We start from the raw sequence: 25,811 nt of genomic DNA on the forward strand, positions 1-25,811 counted from the left end.
CTGGCCAGACAGGAGAGGTAAAGGGAGATGTGGTCAGAACAACTTTTGATTCTGGTGACATATGTATGCTTCAGAGGGTGGGAAATAAATCCTACCAATCATTCAAATCCTTCTAATTCAGGGAATTCAGGAATCCAGTGGATGGGGCAGGCACAGACATTCCATCCAAGAAGAAGGGAAGGCTCCTGACCTGGCCCCTCCCACCACCAAGAGAGGAGCACAGGGCTTAGTTTGTGTCTTTGGATTCTGCAGACAGCACATCCCTCACTTGGATCTGTTACTCTGGCCCATAAGCCTTCTGAATCAGAGAGCTGCTAACTTCCTGTGGGTCCTGGGACAGGTGAAGACTCTTCAACAGGTCCCGGCTGCCGTTCAGGCTGCTCCAACATCTTGGACCATATGATCCAGCAGACCTGATGGTACTTGAGTGTCAGTGACAGAGAAGGATGTTGTTTTGAGGATTTGGCAGGCCTCTGTGAGGGAATCACAGAAGAGAACTTTGGGATTTTGGAGCAAGGCTCCACCATCATCTGCACACAACTATTCCCCCTGTGAGAGAGAGCTCTTGGCCTTGGTGCGACCTGAACGTTTGACAATGGGCCACCAAGTTACCATGTGACCTGGGCTGCCTATAATGGGCTGGATGATTTCTGACCCACAAAGTCATTAAATAGGACACACACAGCCCTAAGCTGTTAGCGAATAGAAGTGGTATAAACGTAATCAGCACTGGACAGGTCCTATGGCACAAGGAAGTTACATGAAGACTTTGCCCAACTGCCTCCTGTCTCTAGTCCTGTTACAATGTCATCTGCAGCCAAGCACGCACCTGCAGCCTCATGAGCTGTGCCTTATCCTTGGAAGACTGAGGAAGAAGAGACGAGGGCCTGTCTTGCTGATGGCTGTGCATGCTATGCAGGCCCCACCAGACGTGGACAGCTGCAGCATTACCACCCCTTGCCTGGAGATCCCTGAAGGACACGTCTGGTGGAGACTCTTCAGAGTGGGAGGAAGTTCAGGGCATACACATGGTAATGTCTTTTATTTGGATGGAGAAATGGTCTGATGTGTGATTGTTCTGTAATTCATGGGCTGTGGCCAGTGGATTGGCTGGATGGACAGGGCATTGGAAAGAGCAGGATTGGAGTCATCTGAGGAAGAAGCAGAGGGATAGATGTCTCCAAACGGAGGAAGAGTGTGAAGACACATGTGTCTTATGTGCATGGTCAACAAAAGGTGATTTCAGCTAGGGAAAAGTTCCATAAACAAGTAGGTGGGTGACCTATTCTATTGACAGTCAGTCTCCTTACCAGCCATCTCTGTCATTACCCAACAGGTCTCTGAACAAAGGGCCATGATGGAATAGGTAGGGGTAATGCATGGGCTCCACAATATGGACTTCTACTCACTGAGGCTCACCTGGCTACAGGTGCTGCTGCAAACCAGGTCTGCCAACAACAGAGACCAACACTGAGCGCCAGATATGGCACCATTCCTCAAGGTGTCTGCAACTTGGTAGCAGGTTGACTTCATTGGATCAGGTCCTTCATGGAAAGGATAACACTTGGTACTGACTGGAGTAGATACCCATTCTGACCATGGATGTAGACACTGAACATGGATTTGCCTTTCCAGCCTGTGATGGGTCTCCTGAAATCACCATCAGTGAACTTACAGAATGCCTTATCCACCGCCATGCTATTCCGTACAGAGTTGCACAAGGTATTCTGAACAAGGAACTCACTTCAGAGAAGGAGAAGTTTGACAGTGGGCCCAGAGTCATGGAGTCCTATAGGCTTCCCATGTTACACACGAACCAGAGACAGCTCGATTGATAGAAAGATGCAGGGACTCTCTGAAGACACAGTCACAGTGCTCTCATTAGGTGACAACAGCCTGGAGGGCTGAGTTATATATAGTGGGACTTTCTTGGTCCTGCGGTGGATGAAAAGACACAGAGTAATTATTACTATTCATAACAGCTTACACACTTAGCTTGGCAGACTTTCTGCTTTTCTAGCCTCACAAATACTGGCCCATGTCCTCCCACCTGGCCTGTTCTTTACCTCTCTCACACAGACCTCATACATCAGCCCTGCCTCATTTTTTTTCTGTAATTGTTTTTTTTTTTTTTTCCCGGGGCTGGGGACCGAACCCAGGGCCTTGCGCTTCCTAGGCAAGCGCTCTAGCACTGAGCCAAATCCCCAACCCCCTTGCCTCATTTTTTTTAAGGTTTATTTATTTTATGTGTACGCTATAGCTGTGTTCATGCACACCAAAAGAGGACATCAGATCCCTTTACAGATGGTTGTGGGCCACCATGTGGTTGCTGAGAAATGAACTCAGGACCTCTCTGGAAGATCAGTCAGTGCTCTTAACCACTGAGCCACCTCTCCAGCCCCCCTGCCTCATCTTCTAAGGAATCCCAATACACTTTTGCTGATTTGGGGTCATTTTCATTGTCGAGGTCAGACAGATCTTTAAGAGGAGGACATTTTTTAGGTCTCACATCTGGCTTGAGTCTAATATCAGATTTTTCTCTTTCATCATCTTGTGAACCTTTTTTCTGTCCTCAGGCACCCCGTGTCCCCCTTGTGCACCCTCATCCTCACTTTCTAGGGAAATTAGGTAGATTTGCTCTTCTCCCTGTGTTTTGACCTTATTGGTCTTGGAGGAATCTTTCAGAATCTCCTCAGTTTGTGATATCACAGCTATTACTGTCGGGCAAGCCTCCTTTTTATCTATTAATTCTTTAATTAGATTCCAATAAGAGAAAGCAGTCACAGGAACGTTTTCAGGCCCAAAAGTGTTATAGAAATCTTTAAGAGCATCTCCTACTCTATTCCAACTTATAATATCGATAGTTCCCTCTTAAGGAAACCATGAGCAAAGATCCTTAACAAAATCAAAATATTTAGATGAGTCATTGGTTTTTACCTTTACTCCTCGCACGTTTAATGCCTCTTTTAACTGTCTCCCATAGACCTCATGTTGGCTTAATGCTTGTCCCATAATCAGACTCTATCACTCACCTTCGTTTCGGCTGCAGCAGGCTTCCCATGGCATTCGATGGTATTTCTACATACAGTGCTGGCCACCTGAGTCTTCTTCCTCACGGAGCCCCCTCTACTATCCAGGCACCAGACGTTGGGCACCAAGCGTCCTAGCCCACGGGAACGTCAACGGAGACCTTGGAGAGGGGAGTGGGAAAGGATGGGACAAGAGGCATGAGAAATGGAGATAAGAAATATTCTGAGCAAGTCTCAGGTAATCAAGCAAAAACCACTTGTTTATAGGCAGAAAAAAATCACACAACAGAAACTGGTAGTCAGGGTAACGATAAACAAACGTCACATCAGAAACCAACGGCATAAGTTTTGATTTCCCAGAAACTTCTTACCTACAATAAATTTCAATATCCTGAAATCTCTGACTAATAATAGAGTGAAACTCACTCTTGTGTAGATGCAAGCTAGCAGAAGTCTCCAGTATTCTTGTCTGGTGGTAACCCCCATGTATGCTACTTGGAAACCAGGGCCCATGAAGTAGAAAACACCTAGCTCAGGGAAAGAAAGGCATAAGCAGGCCGGGTGGCCCCAGACAAGGTGGCAGAGCCAAGGCTGAGTCCATCAAAGATAAAAACTGACTGAGCACACCCGGGCACAGCCCTGTTCACACTCAGCTCCCACCACCTCACCCTGTCCCACCAGACACACACAGCTTAGTGACACAGATTCTGGAAGCTTCTCCATCTGCCATTTATTTTTTTTTTTCAAAACAAAACCCGAAAACGAAAAACCTCTAAGTATTCCATCCAGTAATTGAAAAATCCATCCACACTTGGGTCAAGGATGTGAACAATCAAGTTCACACTCAGAGTCTTATTCTCAGTGTGGAAGTGAGGGGCTGAAGCTCAGGGCAGCAGGGAGGGACAGGATGCAGATGTCCTCACCACCCACCCCCAGGCTGGACCAGCAAGGTTGGCCTTGGTAGGGAACACAGGCAGTGCAGGGACAGGGTCCAGGTGTGCAGGGCGGGCTGGGCTCCACAGTTCGTCACACTGAAGCCATAGAATCACAGGAAACTTCAGACACTGGTGTCCAAAGAGAACTGAGGGCTCTGGATGTCACAGGAGAGACCTGAACACATCGTCTGTCACTCAGTCCACTGCAGGCAGCTGTCTTCATGCTAGAAAACAAGAGTCACAAACCACCACTGTGAAGACAACAGCCCAATAACCCTCCACTCCCAGAGGATTCTGGGAGTCCATGAAACCCAATCATGTCCACATTGACCCTCCCCAGTCAGACCCCAGAGTCACCTTCACAATCTGCGAGGGACACATCAGAGCTCTGGCAGCTGTCACTGCCTAGGGTAAAACAAAACACATGTATATTTATATACATACATATATATACATATATATGTGTGTGTGTTTCTGTATAGTATATGCGTATGTATGCATTCATATCACGGTACAACTCAGGCCCCCAGAAGATTTCTATGGAGGAGCTACTATGGATTCCCAGAGCTCCCAACATCTCCAGCTTCACTCCAATACCCTCAGGGACAATCCTGCCCCCACACTAACCTGGAGCAGGGGCATAGTCTCCTTTCCCACCTGTGAGAAGAAAAGCTGTGAGAGTTCAAGGAAGGTCTTGACAGGAGGAAGTTTCCAGAACTGACAGAGGACCCAGTTGAGACAGCAGCAATGAGGGGTGTGACCGTGTTTCCCATTAATGAGCAGAGCACTCTTCTAAAGGAAGTTGAGGGGAAACAGACCCTGCCCTTTCCTACCTGTGTTTCTCCTCCTCCTCCTCCTCCTCCTCCTCCTCCTCCTCACAACAGCCACCACAGCTCCAATCACGGCCACAGCTCCAATCATGGCCACAGCTCCAAGGACAACATAAATAACATTGGTTTCCATGTTGGAGTCAGTGCCTGGAGGAGCCTCTGGGAAGGACAGGAACAGGAAATGAAGGTGGGGGTCATGACCCCAGCTCTCAGCCCTGACCAGCTCAGGGTTTGCAGAAGGCTCCAGCTTTCCCTAACCCCAGCTCTGCACCCACACACTCCTTACCCCATCTCTGGGTAAGCGGCTCAGGCAGCCCCTCATGTTCCACAAGGCATGTGTACTTCTGCTCCTTCCCAGAAGGCACCACCACAGATGCCCACTTCTGGAAGGTTCCATCCCCTGCAGGCCTGGTCTCCACAAGCTCCATGTCCTGGGTCAGGTCCTCCCCATTCAACTGCCAGGTCAGGGTGATGTCAGCAGGGTAGAAGCCCAGGGCCCAGCACCTCAGGGTGACATCACCTTCAGGTCTGGGGTGAAGGGTCACATGTGCCTTTGGGGGATCTGTGTGGAAGATTTAAGATATCACACAGTTAACACTAAAGTCTACACAAAACATAGTAAAGACAATGACACTGACCTGTGTGTGTCTGACATTTCAACTGTCGTTGACTAGAGAGCTGCAGGGAGAGCTGGTCCCCTCAGTAGAGAACTGCACACTTTCCTGAGGGACTCAGAAGCTAAGAGGGAATCCACATGAGGCTGTGGATCAACATGGCTGTCCTTATGTGATGTTCTATAGCATGAGATGGGTGGTCATAGAACAGAAGAGGGAATGGAAAATAATTGATTTAATGTGTGTTTGCAGACAAACTCTGACTAGAAGCAAAATAATGCCTTCCAAAATAAGGAAAGAAAAAAAAGTAAGAAATAAGAAAAAGCGAGAAAAAAAGAATAGGAAATCCCACAATTTATATTCCTCCAGGGTACCCCACAAGGGCTCATGGAACCATTCTCCACTGTAGGAAGAGAGAGAAATGGGGTGTGGAAGAGAGGCAAACCCCACATCAGGGAGGGATCTGTGAGAATGTGTTCTTTGGAAAGTTCTAGAAACTGGGGGAACCAGCCTAGTGAATTTGAGTCCATGTCTCCTATGAGGAAAAGGAGACTTCTGGTCCTGAGGTGTAAGGGCTGACACACTCAGCAGGACAGGAGTCAGTGTCCTCAGAGAGTGGGTGTGGGCAGAGAACCTGGCCTGGGAGAGGCCATGGCTGACAGCAGGGAGCCCCTGCTGTTAAGTGGGGAAATTCTCTCCTTCCCTCCTGAGAGGGACTCAGAACTCTCCAGGGAGAAGGCTGGGCCCTGGGAGAGGCAGTGCAGTCACTGTGATGAGGGATCAGGAGACCCAGGGACACACTTTCCCCTCTGAGACAGGGGCATCACCCAGCTGAGGGTTTCTTCTTCCCCAGGACCGAGCCCCAGGGGGAGGGCAGAGGAAGAGAAACCTGCAGCCCCTGCACCTGAGCGCAGCAGTGTCTCCTTCCCATGCTCCAGGTATCTGAGGAGCCACTTCACACACTCGCCCTCCAGGTAGGCCCTGCTTATCTCTGCAACACCAGCCTGATCCCACTTGCTCAGGGTCATCCGTGCCCCAAAGTCCGCCGCTGCCCACGTTTTCAGGTCTTCGTTCAGGGCGATGTAATCGCGGCCGTCGTAGGCGTACTGCTCATACCCGCGGAGGAGGCTTCCGTCCGACCCCACGTCACAGCCATACATCCACTGGATGGTGTGAGAGCCTGTGGGACCCTGCGGTCAGATCGAGCCCCGCCCGGCCCCGCCACCATCCAGGCCCTGCCTGCCTGCGGACTCCTCAAAACTGAAAGGGAAACCGGCCCGGGTCGGTTCTGCTCCTGAACCTCGGACTTGGGACCCTGGAGGTCTCTGACGGTGTGGGGACGCGGAGGGATCTTGACCTCGGACCCGGGGTCACTCACCGCCCTCGCTCTGGTTGTAGTAGCCGCGCAGATTCCTCAGGCTCACTTGGAACCACTTCTCGGCTCCCTTGGCGATCTGTGTCTGCTCCTCCCAATACTTCGGCCCCTCCCGCTCCATCCATGGTGCCCCGGGCTCGTATCTCGGATTCTGCGCGTCGCTGTCGTAGCGCACGAACTCCGTGTGGTCCAGGTAGCCGACGATAATGAACCCCGGCAACTCTGGGCTGGGCCGGGACATGGCGGTGTAGAAATACCTCAGCGAGTGTGAGCCTGGGGGCGTCGCGCGGTGAGACCCCGACCTCCTCCCGGGACCCCGGGCGGGAGCGCGGGCCGGGAGGGGAGCAGGGCGCGGGGCTCCGGACGCGGATGGGGAAGGGGCGGAGGGTCTGGTGTGCGACCCTGGGACCCGGCTTCCCCGGTGCCGCGCCCGCCCCTCCCCGCCGAGGCGGTTTTCCTCCCGACCCCGCACTCACCCGCGAGGGTCTGGGTCGGGGCCAGGGCGGCTGCCAGCAGCAGGAGCAGCGTGCGCGGTGCCATCGCCCCCAATCGAGGTTCCGGACGCCGCTGAGTCCGGCGGGCTGCGTGGACTTTACAACCAGTGGCTCGGGCGACGCTGATTGGTTTACAGGGTTCACGGCACCCAATGGGAGTGAGAAATGTCAGCGGGTCATCAGTATCCGAGCAGAAGGACCTGACATAGGTTAGAAGCAAAAGTGAAACTGGGGAGATGGGGAATCCCCAGCCCCGCCCCTGACCTCACCTCTGGGCGACTAAGACTTTGCCTTAACCTTGTGCTGTGGGAAGGAGCCCTGTTTGTAATGGTGTCTCCGAGTTCTGCCCCAGAAGCTGTGTGGACACCAGGAGAGACCCGCAGGCCAGGCTCCCTGTGTCCTCTTCTCCACCCTCTTCTTCCTTCCTCTCTTCATAAGTCAGACCCTGGAGTCTTCTACAAGAAAAGCCACTTCCGGGAATAATATCACAACACAAGCCTTGTGGATGCAGTGGAGAGATGCTTCTCCTTTAAGAGGAGGCTCTGGCCTGCAAGCCCCTCTTGGACCCCACAGAGACCAGGTGCAGTGGGCAGCTCACACTGCCAAGCCTGAGTGCAGGAAAGAGGAGACTTTGCCTCTTCCCTCAGGATCTGTCTTCTCAACCTCAGGTTTAGACCCAGACTCCTTGTGTTTATTCCCAGAAGATGCATCTGTGACTCCAGGTGGGTATATTTTACAAAGGTCTTCATTCCCAGTCCTGAGATTGTCCATGTGGACCTGAGTCATTGTCTCAGCACAGGAGACCCCATTGGCCACAGGGAAGAGACCCCTGTGGAGACCACAGACACCATAGTGCCCCGTGCTACACTGCACTTCCCTGTGTCCACAGTTCCCCGGTGCAGCTGCTTTACTGACTAAATCACGGTAGGAAGGGAACTGTAATTAACTATACCACAGAATAATGAGATAGTGTGGGAGAAGTTATCAATCTGTGACCTCTCATTCCCTCTCTGACCTTCACTCACACTTAGGAGCTGAAGGGGTGAGGGACATGAATGTGTGGGACAGTGGATCTAATAACTGAGTTGGGGCCCCAGAGTTCCTCAGGCCTGAGCAATGTGGACACTGGAGGAAAGATGATTCTCAGGCCAGAGAGCACACGTTGGTGATATGAGGTTTCATCCCTGGTCAGTAGTGTGGGGAAAGATTAAATTTACACGTTTCTTCATTCTGTGGATCTCTCCAAATCACAGCCATAGAACTGAAGTGGAAAGAAGAGGAGAGATGGGTGGGGGCTCCTGAAGAGAGTCACCCATCACACAGAGCAACAAATGTGGGTGAGCACAGGTGTGAACTCCAGTCCCCTCCCCATGAAGGTCTCCACAGCAGCCCAGCAGCCTCTCCAGGATTCAGCAGCTCCTGTTTCAGTGAACCCCTCTTATTAGGTGCTGTGCGTGTTTTCCGTGGGAACTTGAAGCTCTTAGGTTCCATCCTGACTGACCTGAGGATGCAGTTGGGGTAGGCAGCCCCACAGAAAGGATCTGTCTCTGTTACTTTTCTTCTTATTTATTCTGTTTTTTGAGACAAGGTCTGTCTGCACTGCTCTGGCTGTCCTGGAACTCACTATGTAGACCTTCCAGAGATACATGGCCTTTGCATCCTGAGGGCTGGGTGTCTTAGTTTCCCTTTCATTGTTGTGTGCGCTCTATGCCCAAGCTGCAGTGTATCCAGCCATGCCATGGGAAAGGGTGACTTGAGAAGCCATGCACGCTTTGTGGCCACCGAGATTCACTGGCTATGCATAGCTGACACCTGTCTGCAGACATTCATGTCTCAGCCAGTTTCAGAGCTGTTTCCACGTAGAGGGGCGAGAATTCATGTTTTGTTTTGTTTATTTTATGTTCTATTTGTTTTCTTCCTTCATTTTTGCAACCAAGATTTTCAGGGGGTCTCCCCTGGTCAAATGTAATATTTATTAATTTTGAGGGAAGTTATAGCTTTTCTTCTCTTGTTGAAAGAAAGGCAAAACATCTCCCTGAACTCAACACATGTCCCTCCTTCTATTCTGAGGTTCTCACATATATCTGCTGATCTGACCCAGCAGTCCTTCCTCAACTCCATGTTTTTCAAGGCTGTGTTTCCTGTCTCTAGTCCTACAACCAGACTTCAGACAAAGTAGATTCCAGGAGGCGAGGTCGAGTTCGTAGTCCATGAGGAGGAGCCTCTACTTCTGTGCACACATGTGAGGAGCTTGACAGGTTTGCTAATTCACTAAGCAGAAGTCTGGGGAATGTGTGGGAGTGGAATTTGAGGGTGTGGGATAATGACGGAAGGAACATAAAATTGAGTCTGGGTGAGTTTTTCAGTATGGGAACACTGACTGGACATTGGACTTTAATATGTGATTTTAACCTTTTAAAAAGGTGAAAAAGGTTTGTTTGAAGGGTTGGCTGAAGTGTTTATCAAAAGAAGGTCTACTGAAAAGGGGTTGAAGATTCATTGACAGCCCTACCTGACACCTGACCTGGGAGACAGTAGAGCCAGGAGGAGCTGACTGAGCAGAGAGGCTAGAACGACTGTCACAGTCTGGAGCTGCTGTAATTGGGACATCTGGGAGAAGGGACTGTTTAAGTGCAGTGTTGGGAATTGAGGGAAGAGTTGGGAGAAACGTTAGAAGGGGCTGGGCTGGAAGATGGAAGGAATAGTTGGAAAGAAATTAGATTGACAGCTCTCTCCCTCTTTCTCTCTCTCCTGCTTCTTTCCTCTCTAGTCATAGGAGATAAAACCAGGAGGACAAAGGGTGGGGAAAAAAGAACCAACAAAGTAAGGAAGACCAGCTACATGGCTCTCTGTGTATCCCTGGCTGCCCTGTACCCAAGGCTGGTCTCGAACTCACAGATCTGCCTGCCTCTGGGTATGTACAACCAAGGCTCAGGAAATGTTCTTAATCAAATCACCACAGAAGCCTACTGAATTTGTGTTTGGTCACATAAGTGGGAAAATGGTCAACAAATGAGAGAAAGGCTACATACTAGTGGCCAAAGAGCATCTCATCCCATGAATCAGTTTCTAACCTTGAGACAGTTTGCAGATGCAGAACTCCTTGAATGAAGGAATGGCCAGGTTACCCTGAGTAAGTACCTTATAAAACATCTAAAATGTATACTGCTAGCCTTTCTCCAGTGCTTTCCTAGTGGGACCTACAGGAGACCCAGGGTAACCATACCCTGGGGAGAAGAACTAATCAGACTTACCAGGCTCTATTGCATATTAGCACAAATTAATGCTGATTCCAGGAGCTCCCAGGAAACATTATGGTTCTTCAGTCAGAGTAGAGTGTTATGGAGGGCCAGGGATTAATGAGGTTTTGGCTGAAATCTGAATCACATCAGGCCCAGTGGGTTCCTGAATTCATCCTGTGGTTATTTTTCCAGTCCCAGAAGGTAGAATTGGGATACATGTACTTAGAGGTTGTCAGAATGCTCACACTGGTTCCCTGACCTGTGGACTGAGGGCTATCATGGTTGGAAAGGGTAACTGGAAGCCTTGAGAGTTCCCTCTGCCTAGAAAAATAGTGAATCAAAGACAGCATCACATCCTAGTAGAAATTTGAGAAATCACTGGCACCATCAATTCTCAAGTCATTCTCACAGTCAATCTGTCTTGCTCTGCACTGGCCTCATAGGAGATGTATAGAGAGATGTGGTCAGAACAACTTTTGATTTTGGTAACATATGTATGCTTCAGAGGGTTGAAAATAAAGCCTACCAAATATTCAAATCCTTCTAATTCAGTGAAATTCAGGAATCCAGTGGTTTGGGGCATGCAGAGATATGCCATCCAAGATGAAGGAAAGGTTACTGACCTGGCCCCTCCTACCACCAAAACAGGAGCACAGGGCTTAATTGTGTCTTTGGATTCTGCAGACAGCACATCCCTCACTTGGATCTGTTACTCTGGCCCATAAGCCTTCTGAATCAGAGAGCTGCTAACTTCCTGTGGGTCCTGGGACAGGTGAAGACTCTTCAACAGGTCCCGGCTGAGGTTCAGGCTGTTCCAACATCTTGGACCATATGATCCAGCAGACCTGATGGTACTTGAGATGTCAGTGACAGAGAAGGATGTTGTTTTGAGGATTTGGAAGGCCTCTATGAGTGAATCACAGAAGAGAACTTTGGGATTTTGGAGCAAGGCTCCAACATCATCTGCACACAACTATTCCTCCTGTGAGAGACAGCTCTTGGCCTGGTGCGACCTGAACATTTGACAATGGGCCACCAAGTTACCTGTGGGCCACATGTGACCTGGGCTGCCTATAATGGGTTGGATGTTATCTGACCCACCAAGTCATAAAATAGGACACACACAGCCCTGAGCTATTATCAAATAGAAGTGGTATAAACGTAATCAGGACTGGACAGGTCCTACAGGCACAAGGAAGTTACTCGAAGACTTTGCCCAACTGCCTCCAGTCTCTACTCCTGTTACAATGTCATCTGCAGCCAAGCATGCACCTGCAGCCTCATGAGCTGTGCCTTATCCTGGAAGACTGAGGAAGAAGAGACAAGGGCCTGTCTTGCTGATGGCTGTGCATGCTATGCAGGCCCCAGCAGACGTGGACAGCTGCAGCATTACCACCCTTTGCCTGGAGATCCCTGAAGGACACTTCTGGTGGGAATCTTCACAGTGGGTGCAAGTTCAGGCCATGCACATGGTAATGCCCTTTATTTGGATGGAGAAATGGTCAGATGTGTGATTGTTCTCTAATTCATGGGCGGTGACCAGTGGATTGGCTGGATGGGCAGGGCCTTGAAAAGAACAGGGTTGGAGTCATCTGGGGAAGATGCGGGGGATAGATCTGTCCACGTGAGTAAAGGCTGTGAAGACACTTGTGTCCTATGTACATGGTCATCAAAAGGTGATGTCAGCTTGGGAGACGTTCAGTAACCAAGTAGGTGGGTGACCCATTCTGTGGACAGTCAGTCTCCTTACCAGACATCTCTCATTACCCAACGGGCCCATGACCAAAGAGATCATGGTAAGGGGGTTACCCCTAAATGTACAGCTAAGTGGTGGAGTCAGGCAAGCCTGGTGAGGCTGCCCCCCTACACTGACAAGAGAGGGATGGAAAGGAGAGGTGGGTCCCCACAATTTTGTCAGGCCTGAGAAAGTGACTTCAGTGTCCAGAAGGAAGGTGAGTGAATGTCCTAATACCGTGACAATTATCCAAGCCTCTATGGCAGTGGTCAGGCCATTGGAGTCTCCACCCGCTCAGTAGTCCATGGATGGACCAAGGATATGGGCTGAAGGGTAATCAGGGTTGATGTTCCCGTGGCTCAGGGAACTCTGGGAAAAGTAGCTCATGAGGAGTTGTTTCCACCTGGGGTCTCAGGATCCGGGTGAGTGTATTGTGTCAGGGCCTTTGTAAGGCAGCCCAGGACCTGTGATGGATTTCCATAGTTATCCTGATGACCTTCGGAATTTTCCTAATTTATAGCCTTAAGGGGAGCTTTGTGAAGATGGCCAGGGTGCAAGTTGTAAACTGATTCATTGCTAGGACGCCCCCTGAGGCATTGTGATTCCATTAGGTTCCTGGTCTGGGACTGTCTCACACCCACCTGCATGGGCAGCTGCTGCTGAGGACAGAGACAGCAGAGAGGGAAGAGAAGAGAAGGGGCTCTGGGTTGTTCTTCAGTGTGACTGACAGTGGAAGAATTGTCTGCTTCAGCCTCACAGCCAGGAGGAGCTGTTAGTTCCTTGATTGACTGATGTCTTGAGGCCATTTTTTAATCAAGATGGGAGTGAGGTCACATGGCAAAGGCCATCCTTTCAAACCCTAGCAAAGGTGGCTGTCAGCAAAGAGGCCTCCATCCTGATGAGGGGACAGCGGCTGAGATGGCAACAGCCTCAGGTTTAAAGACTTCCATGTATAGATTTTAACTCTCTACCCCGATGTGACAACGCTTAAGGTAACTTCTTCCTCAGAGACTTTACCGGGTTTTAATCCTACACCTCAACACATTTAGAGAATTCACTCAGAGCCTAGAGGGTAGAGAGGAGCAGCCAGGGTCCCTAGTGTGAGTCGTCTGTCCCTTCTCCATCGGTCTCCATTCTCTGTCACACAGGCAAGTGGCTCACCTGATATGGGACAGATTTTTGAGGACACCTTTGAATTAAGATGCTTTGGTCTGGAGGAGGGGGAGCCATATCTCAACTCCACTGCTTTTAATTGACGTGGGACAGCTTAAGACAGTGTAAGGTCACTGGTATCTAAAAGACGCCTGAATTCCTTTGACCAAGCTGGTCAAGGTCTCAGATCTCAAAATGTCCTATGCTTTACCTGTGGGAAACGTGGTCATTTGACACATAATTGTGAACAAGGCATCTCCAAGGGCAATGCATTTTCTAAATGTAAACTAGAAAGAATGTTGTAAAAATATAAAAAATAAAAAAAGTATTGGTGTCTTTTACCCTGCTTGGTCCAGCACCGCGGTGCCCCAAGATATCTGCTGGATATCTGGGCGGAAACACATCCCAAATTCGCCAGGGCGGCCCAGTGTCTCCTGCTGCCGGACACTTTCCTACACTCAAACCCTCACATAAAAGAACACACAACACAATAACCTTAGATCCAATTGATAAGGTATAATTGCCCACTTAAACATACAAGCCCATACGGTCCATCCCTTAGGAACATTGATGACAACAGAGCGAGATCTTTAACTCAGCCTCCGTTCTCCTGCCACCGCCTCTCTCTCCTCTCCTCCCCCTGTCTCTTCCTCTCTGTTCCAGTCTCCTCCTCTTCCTTCAAACTTCTCTCCGGCCCATCCTTCCTTCTCCTCCAATGACAGGCCTCCTTCTATCCTGTGCCTGCCCCTCACCTGTACCTTACAAATTCAATGGGGAGAAGGTTCTGGTGAAGTCACCTGATTCCTGAGTACCTGACTAGGCAGCTGTCCTTGGGGCAGTGGAATTAGCATCAAACTTCCAGGCAAACCACAACAAAAGAAGGCCTGGGCTTCCAGGGGTGTGCAGACAAGGTAGTAAGGGTTGCCACTGGACCAATGAGTCTAGGTCCAGGAGAGACTCCAAGGCAACTCCTTGCCAACAGGAAACATAATGGGGGTTGGGGGTTGTTGTTTGAGGCCCTACAGCAAAAGTAGGAACTGTTTGCCTCAGGGCAGCTAGGAACTAAGAATCAGGCAGAAAACCTCAACTAAGGAAAAATTGCCTTCATACTACGTAATATAATAATGTTCAACCTGTCCAATGATATCCCTGGGAAATTCTTCACAGGGAATGCTAAGTATCCAACACTGTGTCCTGCGGCTTTAAAGCGACAGTCACCAGAATTAATTTGTAGGCAATTTCTTCAATTTATTGTTTACCATTGCATGGGTGATATTTTGATGGCTGATTCTGATGCAGATAATTTAGGGAAAAAATGTTTGCGGAAACCAAAAGAATTTTGCCTTTTTGAGGTTTCCAGATTGCTGAGAGAGAGAGAGAGAGAGAGAGAGAGAGAGAGAGAGAGAGAGAGAGAAGAGAGATTGTATTCATTATCTACATTTTAACATAAGTCAACAAAACATTCAACCTCAGAGGGTACAGAGGCTGGGGAGATGGCTCAGTGGTTAAGAGCACCACCACTTGATCGTCCAGAGGTCCTGAGCTCAATCCCCAGCAACCACGTGGTGGCTCACAACCATCTGTGATAGTATCCGTTGCCCTTCTGGTGTGTCTAAAGAGCGTGGTAGTATGCTCACATATATAAACAAATAAATCTTTTTAAAAAAGAAAAGAAAAGAAAAGAAAGAAAAGAGAAGAGACTACAAGACGTATATGTGGGTAGCATAGTTTTCAAAGTGAACTGTATTTGGTTCTTTTGTCTTGTGTGTGTGTGTGTGTTTTTTTTTAATGAAACTAAGCTTTGTTATACCAAGTAATAAATACAAAGATACAACGTTTCAGTCGTTTTCCTCAAGATGTTGTGTTTGCCTCATAGTAACCATGGAACTGAGATCTACAGGCTGCTTGGTAGGTTGGGTAGATGGCCCTTTCTTCTGTCTTTATCACCTGTGCATTTTAAAGATGGACTTCAAAGCACTCAGTCATGCCAACGCTTAAGCAGAGAAGCTCCAGGAAGCAGGGTCTACACTGCACACAGGCGGGCCAGCTACTGAGCAAAGGCGTGGTGGTTTGCTCTCAACTCCTCAGAGGCAGGTGAACAGAGGCATGGAAAGGAAGTCAACTGGGGCGATGCAAGTGGAAAATGTGTCCAAAGGAAGGTTAAAGGGGACACTGGTATTTGGGGACAAACAATAGCTTGCTGTGAAGTGGCTTCACAGACATCTTTCAAATGCTTGAAAAGAAAAAAGAGCTGGGTCCTTCCTAACTACTTAAAATGCACACCTTCAGTTACTGCGAAATGTCTTCCAATCTTCTGAGTGTCCGTTCAGAGCTTAATGACCGTCTTGGAAAAATACTGCCATTTTGGACAAAGCCTCTCCTGTCCACGGGGTAGCGAGATGGACCTTCAGAGTGGCCAGGGGCTAGGACCTGACCTTAGGTTCCATTTCAGCCAAGCACTCCGGAACCAGGCTTGGGCATGAATGATGCCTCCTTTTAGCCTCTCCATGGAGCTCTTGCTCCCTGCAGACCTGGATCTGATCTCTTTCCCAGACTCTGCAATGGTGGCCAGCAGCTCTGCACATTTACTCTGAGGCCCCTGGCTATTTCTAGTTCCCTGGGTGTATCCTAGCGATGGAGGCCCATAGTCACTCAGCAGCTGGCGATTTTGGGAGGAGGTCGCCATGCGAGTAGATGGTGAACAGACACTTCGGGGTTCAGGGCAGCGGCTGCCAGGTGCGCAGTCAGGTTCCGCTTGGCCGACCTCCCGTCGGGCGCCAGGCAGAGCCTGGCCAGGGGGCGAGCGCGGCGGCGGCGATGAGGCGGAGGCCTGGACCTGGCAGCCCCACATCACCGCACCTGTCCAAGCGCCTGTACGGAGCCCGCACACTTTCTGTTGTCGCCCATTCTGTCCCTCAGGGCAATGATGGCCGTCCCCACCCTATCGCCGCCGCAGTTCAACTCCCAGACAAAGGGTGTGGCTTACTGGAGGCCGCAAACTTTGAGCCCAGACAGTGCTGGGCCCAGCCCGCATAAGGAGGAGGCGGCGAGCATCGAAGGGTGGCTCCTTGAGTGGCCACCCCAAGCACTGACCTGCCACCTGCAACTTGCCACAGTTTATGGGGCTGAGGTCCCCCGCCCCCACCCATGTTCTTTTGTCTTTAACCCGTTCTCCCACGGGGCTCATTAGACAAAGGGAAGTAGCATTTTAGAATGAAGCTTCTTAGCACCCACTGAAAGTAAAGAAATTAAAGCCTTATATCAAAAAGTTTCTGATTTAATTATAAAAGTATGATTGTGTCAATTGTAGGAATAGACCCATGAAAAATTATAGAGCCGTATACTAATGCTGAGATTACGTCATTAAGGGTAATCGATGAGGACTGGCACAACTATTTGGGAGCAATTAACACAGATCCTAAAAGAAAGCCACTTCACTTTACAAAAGGAACTAATTGGATTGTCTCATGTATTGCAAAAAGAACACTAATTCCTGAAGACCCTACGTTCCTGTTTGAATGAAAAAGCTGGTAATGGCTGCTTCTAAGTCAGTAAAAACAAAAGAATGTGTAATTAAAAGCTCATGGGCTTCAGTTCAAAAGTCAGAGTTGTATGCAATCTTTATGGTATTATCACATTTTCCAGAATCTCAATACAGTGACTGAGTCTCAATATGCAGAAAAACTTGTTCTGCACACAGCAACTGCTGGATTTATTCTGGATAATTCAGAATTCACATTATTTTGCCGCTGCACCAGGCAATCAGAAATAGCGACTGTCCATGACTTATCACCCACATTCAGTCTCTCACGGTCTTGCCAGGGCCATTGGCACAGGGAATGAAGGAAATGACTGATTATTCATAAGGAGTGTGTTAGGAGCCTCAGATGTTCCTGAAAACCACTATGTTAACAGTTAAGGTTTAAAGAAAAAAATTCTATGACCTGGCAACAAGCCAAGAAAGTTATGAAGAAATGTTTTTTGTACAACCAAACTCCATTGCACACTAGAAGTAACTCTAAGGGCACCAACAAAAGTAAATAAAAGATGGAATCTGGCAGATAGATGTGTTTCAGTTTGCAGAATTTGGGAACCTAAGGCTTGCACCACACCATTGACTCAGGCTTCCAATGGGAAAATGGTGTGAGATCTGAAAATGCTGGCTCTGTAATTAAACTTTTACTGGAAGGCATGGCTCTGGTGGGAATAGGTGTACAAACTAGGACCAACAGTGCCCTGCATACGTCTCCAGTAAGATGCAGCAATTCTTCCCTCATTACAAAGCACATTACAGCTACACCACACAATCCTGCAGGGCAAACAGTGGTAGAAAAGACACAATCACACCTTAAAGAACACAGCTATAAAACAAAAAGAAAGAATAAAGGCCCCAGGGGTAGAATACAGTGTGCTCCATTAACTTTGGATTTTCTGAACATTACTAAGAGAGGACCAACAGCTACCAAGAGACACTGGATCAAGGAAAAAAAAAAAACTGTGGAATTAAATCATCCTATATACTACAAGGATGTGTTAACATCAGAATGGAAGTCAGCAAATGTATGGTGTTGGGGATGCTGATTTGTTTATATTTACACAGGACACAAAAAGCTCTAGATTGCATCAAAAATCATAAAGCTCAGAGTTGACCTGGGAGGTCCTCTGAAAACCATGGTCACTCACCCAGATCAATAAAAGGAGAGAGCCTGACCAGCCACTGCCCTCCCCTGTCAGTCAGAAAAACCAAGACAAGAAATGTTGAGCTCCTAACCACTGACAGGCCCGTGTGACAGAATATTTTATTATTGTACATAGAAACCTAACGGTTAGCAAAATATAAAATCAACATTTGGTAGATCCAGGATATGTGTCCTGGTGTGGTTTGGGTGCCTCTGAATTCCCCACAGATAAGAAGGCTGAAGAAGGGAAAGACCCTGCTTATTTTAAGGCAAGGTGCTTGGGAGAGGTCCTGTGGTCTTTGCTCTATGACCTGAGGCAAGGTCAGCAGGTGGCTTTGTGCTACCTTCCACCTGAAAGGTAAGCCTGTAGTGGCTTGCCTTGAACAGCTCCCAACCCCAACTCCCATGACACCATGACAGTGAAATGGTTCAGCAGGTGAGTGGGTAAGGGAGGAATTAAATACTTCTTTTAAAAGTAATTGGGGGGTTGGGGATTTAGCTCAATGGTAGAGCGCTTGCCCTGGGTTCAGTACCCACCTCCAAAAAGAAAAAAAAAAGGTAATTGGACTTTTGACCTCTCTCTCTCTCTCTCTCTCTCTCTCTCTCTCTCTCTCTCTCTCTCTCCTATCTTTGAGCCTTTATGGAATAGGATTTTATCTTAGGACTTGCAGGAAAAACAGAGAAGCAGCTGGCAGGACACAGGTAAAATATAAATCCAGGAAAGAGAGCTCAGGAGCTCTCTTGGGTTTGCAGGAGCTCAAGAGAAAGGCAGACTAGACTGATAGAGTGACACAGACAGATTTCTGAAGAGCTGGAGTTTACTTGTAGCATCAGGCTGGTAAATAGATATCCCGTATGTAGTTAAGAAAATAAAGTTTCCTTGCTGAGCTGTCAGGTTGTTTCCTCAGCTTCTGCCTCCCGTGTCTTTAGTGCTATGAATATGAGATGATTTAGATGGTCCCAGGCCTCTGAGGGGGACTTTGCTCTCCTGCCATACAGAGCCATCCAAAGGCAGAGCAACCACAGGTGCATCAGCTGCAAGACCCAGGTGCACAGAGCTGGGGGTGGAGATTAAGAGACTTCAGGGAGTTAACTCCAGTACACAAGATGGAAAAGGTAAGACAGTCCAGGTTCAGGAATCAGTACCCAAGTTACAGGGGAGAAGCCTCTCTGTTAGGTCTTATCTCAGCTGTGGAGGTGCTCCTGAGAGATGAGCAGACAGATCTCACCAGACCCTGAGAACCCTGGGAAAGACACCAGAAAGGAGAAGCAGAAATCACCACAGCAGCATGGCTACAGGGAGAGCCCAGGGCAGCTTCCCGACCACATCATTAGCAGCTAAATCCAGTGGGTGGGAGGAATTGTAGTGACTCATCTTGTGCACCCTGCACTTTAGAGGACCCCACTTGAGTCTCTGATCTTCAGCCCTGGGGGCTCATAATCCTGGGGACAGGACAAGGCTCTGGCCTTCCCTGTGTCCTTGTGATCACAGACTCTCCCCATGTCTTCACAGTGATGGAGAGGGCACAGCCTGGAGGTGACAGAGCTGATGCCTGAGTACATCAATGACAAGAACTGACTGAGAACACCTGGGCACAGCCCTGTCCACACTCAGCTCCCACATCCTCACCCTGTCCCACCAGACACACAGCTTAGTGACACAGATTCTGGAAGCTTCTCCATCTGCCAATTATTTTTATCAACAAAACAAAACAAGACCCCAGAACAAAAAACCTCTAAGTATTCAATCCAATAATTAAAAAGCCATCTACACTTGGGTCAAGGATGTGAACAATCAAGTTCACACTCAGATTCTTATTCTCAGTGTGGAAGTGAGGAGCTGCAGCTCAGGGCTCCATGGAGCTCCCAAGATACAGATATCACACACACACACACACACACACACACACACACACACACACTCTCTCTCTCTCTCTCTCTCTCTCTCTCTCTGTCTCTCTCTCTGTCTCTGTCTCTCTCTCTCTGTCTCTCTCTGTCTCTCTCTGTCTCTCTCTCTCTCTCTCTCTCTCTCTCTCTCTTTCTCTCTCTCTCTCTCTCTCCCAGGCTGGACCAGGAAGTTTGGCTGTGGAAGGGAACACAGGCAGTGCAGGGCAGGCTGGGCTCCACAGTTCTTCACACAGAAGCCATAGATCACAGGGAACATCAGACACTGGTGTCTAAAGAGAACTGAGGACTCTGGATGTCACAGGAGAGACCTGAACACATCGTCTGTCACTCAGTCCACTCCAGGCAGCTGTCTTCATGCTAGAGAATGAGAGTCATAAACCATCACTGTGAAGACAACAGCCCAACAACCCTCCACTCACAGGGGATTCTGGGAGTCCCTGAAACCCAATCATGTCCACATTGCCACTCCCAAGTCAGACCAAGAGTTACCTTTACAATCTGAGAAAGACATATCAGAGCTCTGGGAGCTGTCACTGACCAGGGTACTACCTAGGGTAAAACAAAACATATGTATGTGTATATGTGTATGTATGTGTTCATATCACGGTACAACTGACACCCCCAGAAGATTTCTCTGGAGGAGCTACTATGGATTCCCAGAGCTCCCCACATCTCTAGCTTCACTCCAATACCCTCAGGGACAATCCTGCCACCACACTAACCTAGAGCAGGGGTGTAGACTCCTCCTTTTCCACCTGTGAGAAGGAAATATGTAAGATTTCACGGAATGTTTTGACAGGAGGAAGTTTCCAGAACTGACAGAGAACCCAGTTGGAGACAGTAGCAATGCAGGGTGTGGCCATGTTTCCCATTAATGAGCAGAGCTCTCTTCTAAAGGAAGCTGAGGGGAAACAGACCCTGCCCTTTCCTACCTGTGTTTCTCCTCTTCCTCACAAGAGCCACCAGAGCTCCAATGATGACCCCAGCTGTAATAACAGCCACAGCTCCAAGAACAACAGAAACAACATTGGTTTCCATGTTTGAGTCAGTGGATGGAGGAGGCTCTGGGAAGGACAGGTACAGGAAATGAAGGTGGGGGTCATGACCCCAGTTCTCAGCCCTGACCAACTCAGGGTCTACAAAAGGCAACCTCCTTACCCCATCTCTGGGAAAGCGGCTCAGGCAGCCCCTCATGTTCCACACGGCATGTGTAATTCTGCTCCTTCCCAGAAGGCACCACCACAGATGCCCACTTCTGGAAGGTTCCATCCCCTGCAGGCCTGGTCTCCACAAGCTCCATGTCCTGGGTCAGGTCCTCCCCATTCAACTGCCAGGTCAGGGTGATGTCAGCAGGGTAGAAGCCCAGGGCCCAGCACCTCAGGGTGACATCACCTTCAGGTCTGGGGTGAAGGGTCACATGTGTCTTTGGGGGATCTGTGTGGAAGATTTAAGATATCACACAGTTAACTAGACAAACTGAAATCTACACAGGACACAGTTAAATCAATGATGACACTGAACTGTGTGTGTCTGACACTTCAACTGTCATCGACTAGAGAGCTGCAGGGAGAGCTGGTCCCCTCAGCACAGAACTGCACACTTTCCTGAGGAACTCAGAAGCTAAGAGGGAATCCACATGAGCCAGTGGGTCAACATGGCTGTCCTTATGTGATGTTCTATAGCATGAGATGGGTGGTCATAGAACAGAAGAGGGAATGGAAAATAATTTATTAAATATGTGTTTGCAGAGAAAACCTGACTAGAAGAAAAATAATGCCTTCAAAAAAAAAAAAGGAAAAAGTAAAAAGAAAGTAAGAAATAAGAAAAAGAGAGGAAAAAAAAGAAAAAGAAATCCCACAATTTATATTCCTCCAGGGTACCCCATAAGGGCTCATGGGACCATTCTCCACCCTAGGAATAGAGAGAAATGGGGTGTGGAAGAGAGGCAAACCCCACATCAGGGAGGGATCTGTGAGAATGTATTCTTTGGAAAGTTGTAGAAACTGGGGGAACCAGCCTAGTGTACTGGAGCCCATGTCTCCTATGAGGAAAAGGAGACTTCTGGTCCTGAGGTGTAAGGGCTGACACACTCAGCAGGACAGGAGTCAGTGTCCTCAGTGAGTGGGTGTGGGCAGAGAACCTGGCCTGGGAGAGGCCATGGCTGACAGCAGGGAGCCCCTGCTGTTAAGTGGGGAAGTTTTCTCCTTCCCACCTGAGAGGGACTCAGAACTCTCCAGGGAGAAGGCTGAGCCCTGGGAGAGGCAGTGCAGTCACTGTGATGAGGGATCAGGAGACCCAGGGACACTTCTCTCCCCTCTGAGACAGGGGCATCACCCAGCTGAGGGTTTCTTCTTCCCCAGGACTGAGACCCTGCCCGAGGGCAGAGGGAGGAGAAGCCCGCATCTCTGCACCTAAGCGCAGCAGCGTCTCCTTCCCGTGCTCCAGGTATCTGCGGAGCCACTCCACGCACGTGCCCTCCAGGTAGGCCTTGTAATAATCTGCATCACCAGCCTGATCCCACTTGCTCCGGGTGATCCGTGCCACTGTGTCCGCTGCTGTCCAGGTTTTCAGGTCTTCGTTCAGGGCGATGTAATCTTGGCCATCGTAGGCGAACTGCTCATACCCGCGGAGGAGGCTCCCTTCCGACCCCACGTCACAGCCAGACATCACCTGGAAGGTGTGCGAGCCTGCAGGACAGGGCGGTCATCCCCGCCCACCCGGGGATTCCTCCAAACTGAAAGGGAAACTGGCTCGCGTGGGTTCAGCTCCTGAAACTGGGACTTGGGACCCGGGACGTTTCCTGCTGTGTGGGGACGCTGAGGGATCTTGACCTCCGACCCGGGGTCACTCACCGCCCTCGCTCTGGTTGTAGTAGCAGAGCAGGGTCCTCAGGTCCACTCAGAACCACTGCTGGTTGCCCTTGGCTCTCTGCGTCTCCCGCTCCCAATACTCCGGGCCCTCCCGCTCCATCCACCGGACCCGCGGCTCCATCCTCGGATACTCCGCGTCGCTGTCGAAGCGCACGAACTCCGTGTCGTCCACGTAGCCCACTTCCACGTACCGGGGCTCCCCCAGACCGGGCCGGGACACCGCGGTGGTGAAATACCGCAGGGAGTGCGAGCCTGGGGGCGGCTCGCGGTGAGACCCGGACCTCCTCCCGGGACCCCGGGTGGGTGCGCGGGCCGGGCCGGGAGCAGGGCGCGGGGCTGGGGTCGCGGGTGGAGAAGGGGCGGAGGGTCTGGTGTTCGACGCGGGGACCGGTCTTCCCCGGTGCCGCCCCCCGCCCCTACCCCAGAGGCCATTTCCCTCAGGCCCCCGCACTCACCGGCTTGGGTCTGAGTCGGGGCCAAGGCAGCCGCCAGCAGCAGGAGCAGCAAGGGCGGCGCCATGGCCCCCAACGGAGATCCCGGACAGGCTGCCTGGACTTCATAACCGGCCCAAGATCACGCTACCCAGTGGGAGGTCAAAGCGAATCAGATCCCTAGGAGCTGTAAAGAGGGTTGTGGCTCCAGGGCAAGAGAAGGGCAGGGTTGTGCTGCAGGAGAACTCAGGGAGCAGAGAAAGGCCCTTGTGCACCTCTGTGTTAGTGATGGTTTCCATTGCTGTGATAAGACCCCATGACCAAAAGCAACCTGAGGAAGAAAGAAAGGATTTATTTCAGTTTCCACTTCCACATCACAGTCCATCATTGAAGAGATTCAGGGCAGGATCTTGAGGCAGGACTCTAGAGGTAGGAGCTGAAGCAGAGACCATGAGAACCATTGCTAACTAACTTGTTCCTTATGGCATGCTCAACCTGTTTTCTTGTACAATCCATGACCACCAGCCAGGATTACCTCCAAGTGGGCTGAGCCCTTCCATATTGATCGTTCCCTGGGAGGCTTCTTAGAGTTCTCGCATGGATCAGAGGGCTAAGGGATGTTGCAAAGGTCACACCATAGAACAGGCTTTATGTGAGAGATTTATTGGAGGTGGGTAGTGGGTGGAAGAGAAAAAGATCTGCGCAGGATAAAGGTGCACTACTTGTGGCCACAGTGGAAATGCGTCACATTTGGTGGCTGGTGATGGTGTGGTGTCTAGCACTGAGGGTCTGAGAGCAGGCTGGTTCTGGAACGTGGGTGATTGTTGGTTACAGACATCCCCTCCTCTTATTTACTCTGTACGGTGAGAAAATAGGAAGGGGTGATCCATGAGGCCTCACAGGGTCATCATACTCTTTAGACTGCCTCCTGCTCTCTGGGGTGCAGCAACATCTTTGAGGACCCAAGAAAGCTGGGAAGCTGGGGAGGTTCAAAAACAGCAGACTGTCCCCTCACTGTCCAGGCTCTGCAGGGCCATCTGCAGCTGAGGAATGCAGACTCATCATTAGGTTGAACCATCATGGGGCAGGTGCTTTGAAGCTGTGTGGCATGCGGACTTTGAGGAAACACCTGGAGCTAGCATTTCCCTGAAGCACATCTGTATAGATAAGGATCAGAAGGTAAAGTTAAGGAGATTGGAAGAAATTTGTTCCTTAGGTGATCCTTTGAAACTTTTAGGCTCCTTAGTTGGGGATGGGGCATCCCAAGATCACAGAGAGGAGGAGGAAACCCCACCCTTGCGAATAAACTGAATAGGCAGGAGATGAAACAGGATGTTGATAGACAGTACTTATCTGGAATCCATTTGCCCCATGAAAGGTGGATTTAGGTAGACTCTTCAAAGCTTAGAAGATTTTCTTAAGTTTACAAAATGAGATAAATTTTAGACATGCTAACATACCACTGTGTAATCTGTCCTGAACACACATTGTAAAAAATGCAGCAGTATCATGCCTTTGAGTTGTAGTAAAAGCATGGGACCCCAAAATGACTTGGCGTAAAAATCGTGAGAACTCTTTCCTTTCTCCAGAACACTGGGTGTATACAGATTGGACAGACATTTTTTAGCTCAGTGATAAGCAATTTTAGTCTGTACTTAGAAGTATAGCATACCATAGGAAATTCATAATCTTGAGCTTGTGACTGTAATAGCAATCGCAATTTATCATACTTAGACCAATAACTCATCTGAACTCCATTGATGAATTTTAAACTCTGAACTTTCTAGGTCTAAATATCACAATAGCATAGAGAAAGAAGAAATCGGAAACGTTTTTCGTTTTTGCATACACCTTAAATCACTTTCCTAGACCTTTACAATTGCATTTGCACACCTTAAAACACCTCCTTAGACCTTTATAAATTGCAGTTAAAGCACTTTTTCAGACCCTTATAAGTCCCATCCACAGATCTCAAAGCACAGTTTTAAGAGTCTTGCAACTTAAGCTTTCATATCCTTAGAACCTACTTAAACTTCGCAGTTTTTTCTATCCAATTACTCACCACAAGATGCAGGTGGTTGGTTACTGAGAGCAATCATTGTAAAACATCTTCCTTTACAAAAAGGGATAGTAAGAAGTTACATTGAAATCTGTCGCGTGGATTTATCTCTTCTTAGAATCTCGCAACAATGTGATCAGTGTCTGGACACAGTAGCAACTCTAGGAAAGTGGCCTATGATGTTTACACAGGGAGAGAACTGAGGAGCACCTGAAGCCCGTGTTGTTGTTTGGGGTTAAACTGACACAACTCTTCCTAGTCAACACCATCAGAGCTCTGAGGAGCATGAATTTCACCTGAGTAAGCAGGAAGTACAGACCAAGCAGCTTCGAAATCTCTTAAAAGTGACAGACTTCTCCCTTACCTGGAATATCACTGAAGGTTCCACTGTGGGAGTCTTGATTTCAGTGCAGGCAGAAGACCCAGGGCAGCATCAGTTTTCCAACGTCTTAAATGCC

At 49.2% G+C, this 25,811-nt stretch overlaps 2 long non-coding RNA genes and 2 pseudogenes across 34 annotated transcripts in view; 2 read left to right on the plus strand and 2 right to left on the minus strand.

Moving 5' to 3' along the window:
- The window catches only part of LOC147998489 (uncharacterized), an 84,916-nt gene extending 72,752 nt beyond the window's left edge, over positions 1-12,164 (plus strand). Inside the window, exons 1-7 of one of the 31 annotated variants that reach the window (XR_015645499.1) lie at positions 7,140-7,486; positions 7,716-7,857; positions 7,946-7,999; positions 8,654-8,795; positions 9,429-9,535; positions 10,048-10,191; positions 11,204-12,164. This is a non-coding gene — a long non-coding RNA (uncharacterized LOC147998489). Of the gene's footprint in view, positions 1-7,139; positions 7,487-7,538; positions 8,000-8,024; positions 8,625-8,653; positions 8,796-9,347; positions 9,536-10,047; positions 10,192-10,361; positions 10,411-11,071 lie in introns of those variants that run through there. The other 30 variants (XR_015645506.1, XR_015645507.1, XR_015645488.1 and 27 more) reach the window with 30 other exon arrangements.
- LOC147998494 (RT1 class I histocompatibility antigen, AA alpha chain-like) lies at positions 4,255-7,352 on the minus strand (annotated as a pseudogene). Its single transcript, XR_015645432.1, has 7 exons — positions 7,260-7,352; positions 6,787-7,056; positions 6,313-6,588; positions 5,081-5,356; positions 4,798-4,953; positions 4,592-4,621; positions 4,255-4,369 (listed from the first exon to the last, which is right to left on the minus strand). The product of XR_015645432.1 is annotated as an RT1 class I histocompatibility antigen, AA alpha chain-like (transcript).
- Positions 12,165-16,664: 4,500 nt separating the features above from the next.
- On the plus strand, positions 16,665-19,831 carry LOC147998495 (uncharacterized). Its single transcript, XR_015645553.1, has 3 exons — positions 16,665-17,442; positions 17,555-18,643; positions 18,748-19,831. It is a non-coding gene; the product is annotated as an uncharacterized LOC147998495 (long non-coding RNA).
- Positions 19,832-20,426: 595 nt separating this feature from the next.
- On the minus strand, positions 20,427-25,595 carry LOC147998496 (class I histocompatibility antigen, Non-RT1.A alpha-1 chain-like; annotated as a pseudogene). The gene is made up of 7 exons (XR_015645437.1): positions 23,830-25,595; positions 23,319-23,730; positions 22,846-23,115; positions 22,405-22,680; positions 21,152-21,427; positions 20,896-21,057; positions 20,427-20,542 (listed from the first exon to the last, which is right to left on the minus strand). The product of XR_015645437.1 is annotated as a class I histocompatibility antigen, Non-RT1.A alpha-1 chain-like (transcript).
- Between the last annotated feature and the right edge of the window lie 216 nt (positions 25,596-25,811).

Source organism: Rattus norvegicus, chromosome 20 (assembly GCF_021556685.1).
Source record: "Rattus norvegicus strain SHRSP/BbbUtx chromosome 20, alternate assembly SHRSP_T2T, whole genome shotgun sequence".
Lineage (NCBI taxonomy): Eukaryota > Metazoa > Chordata > Mammalia > Rodentia > Muridae > Rattus > Rattus norvegicus.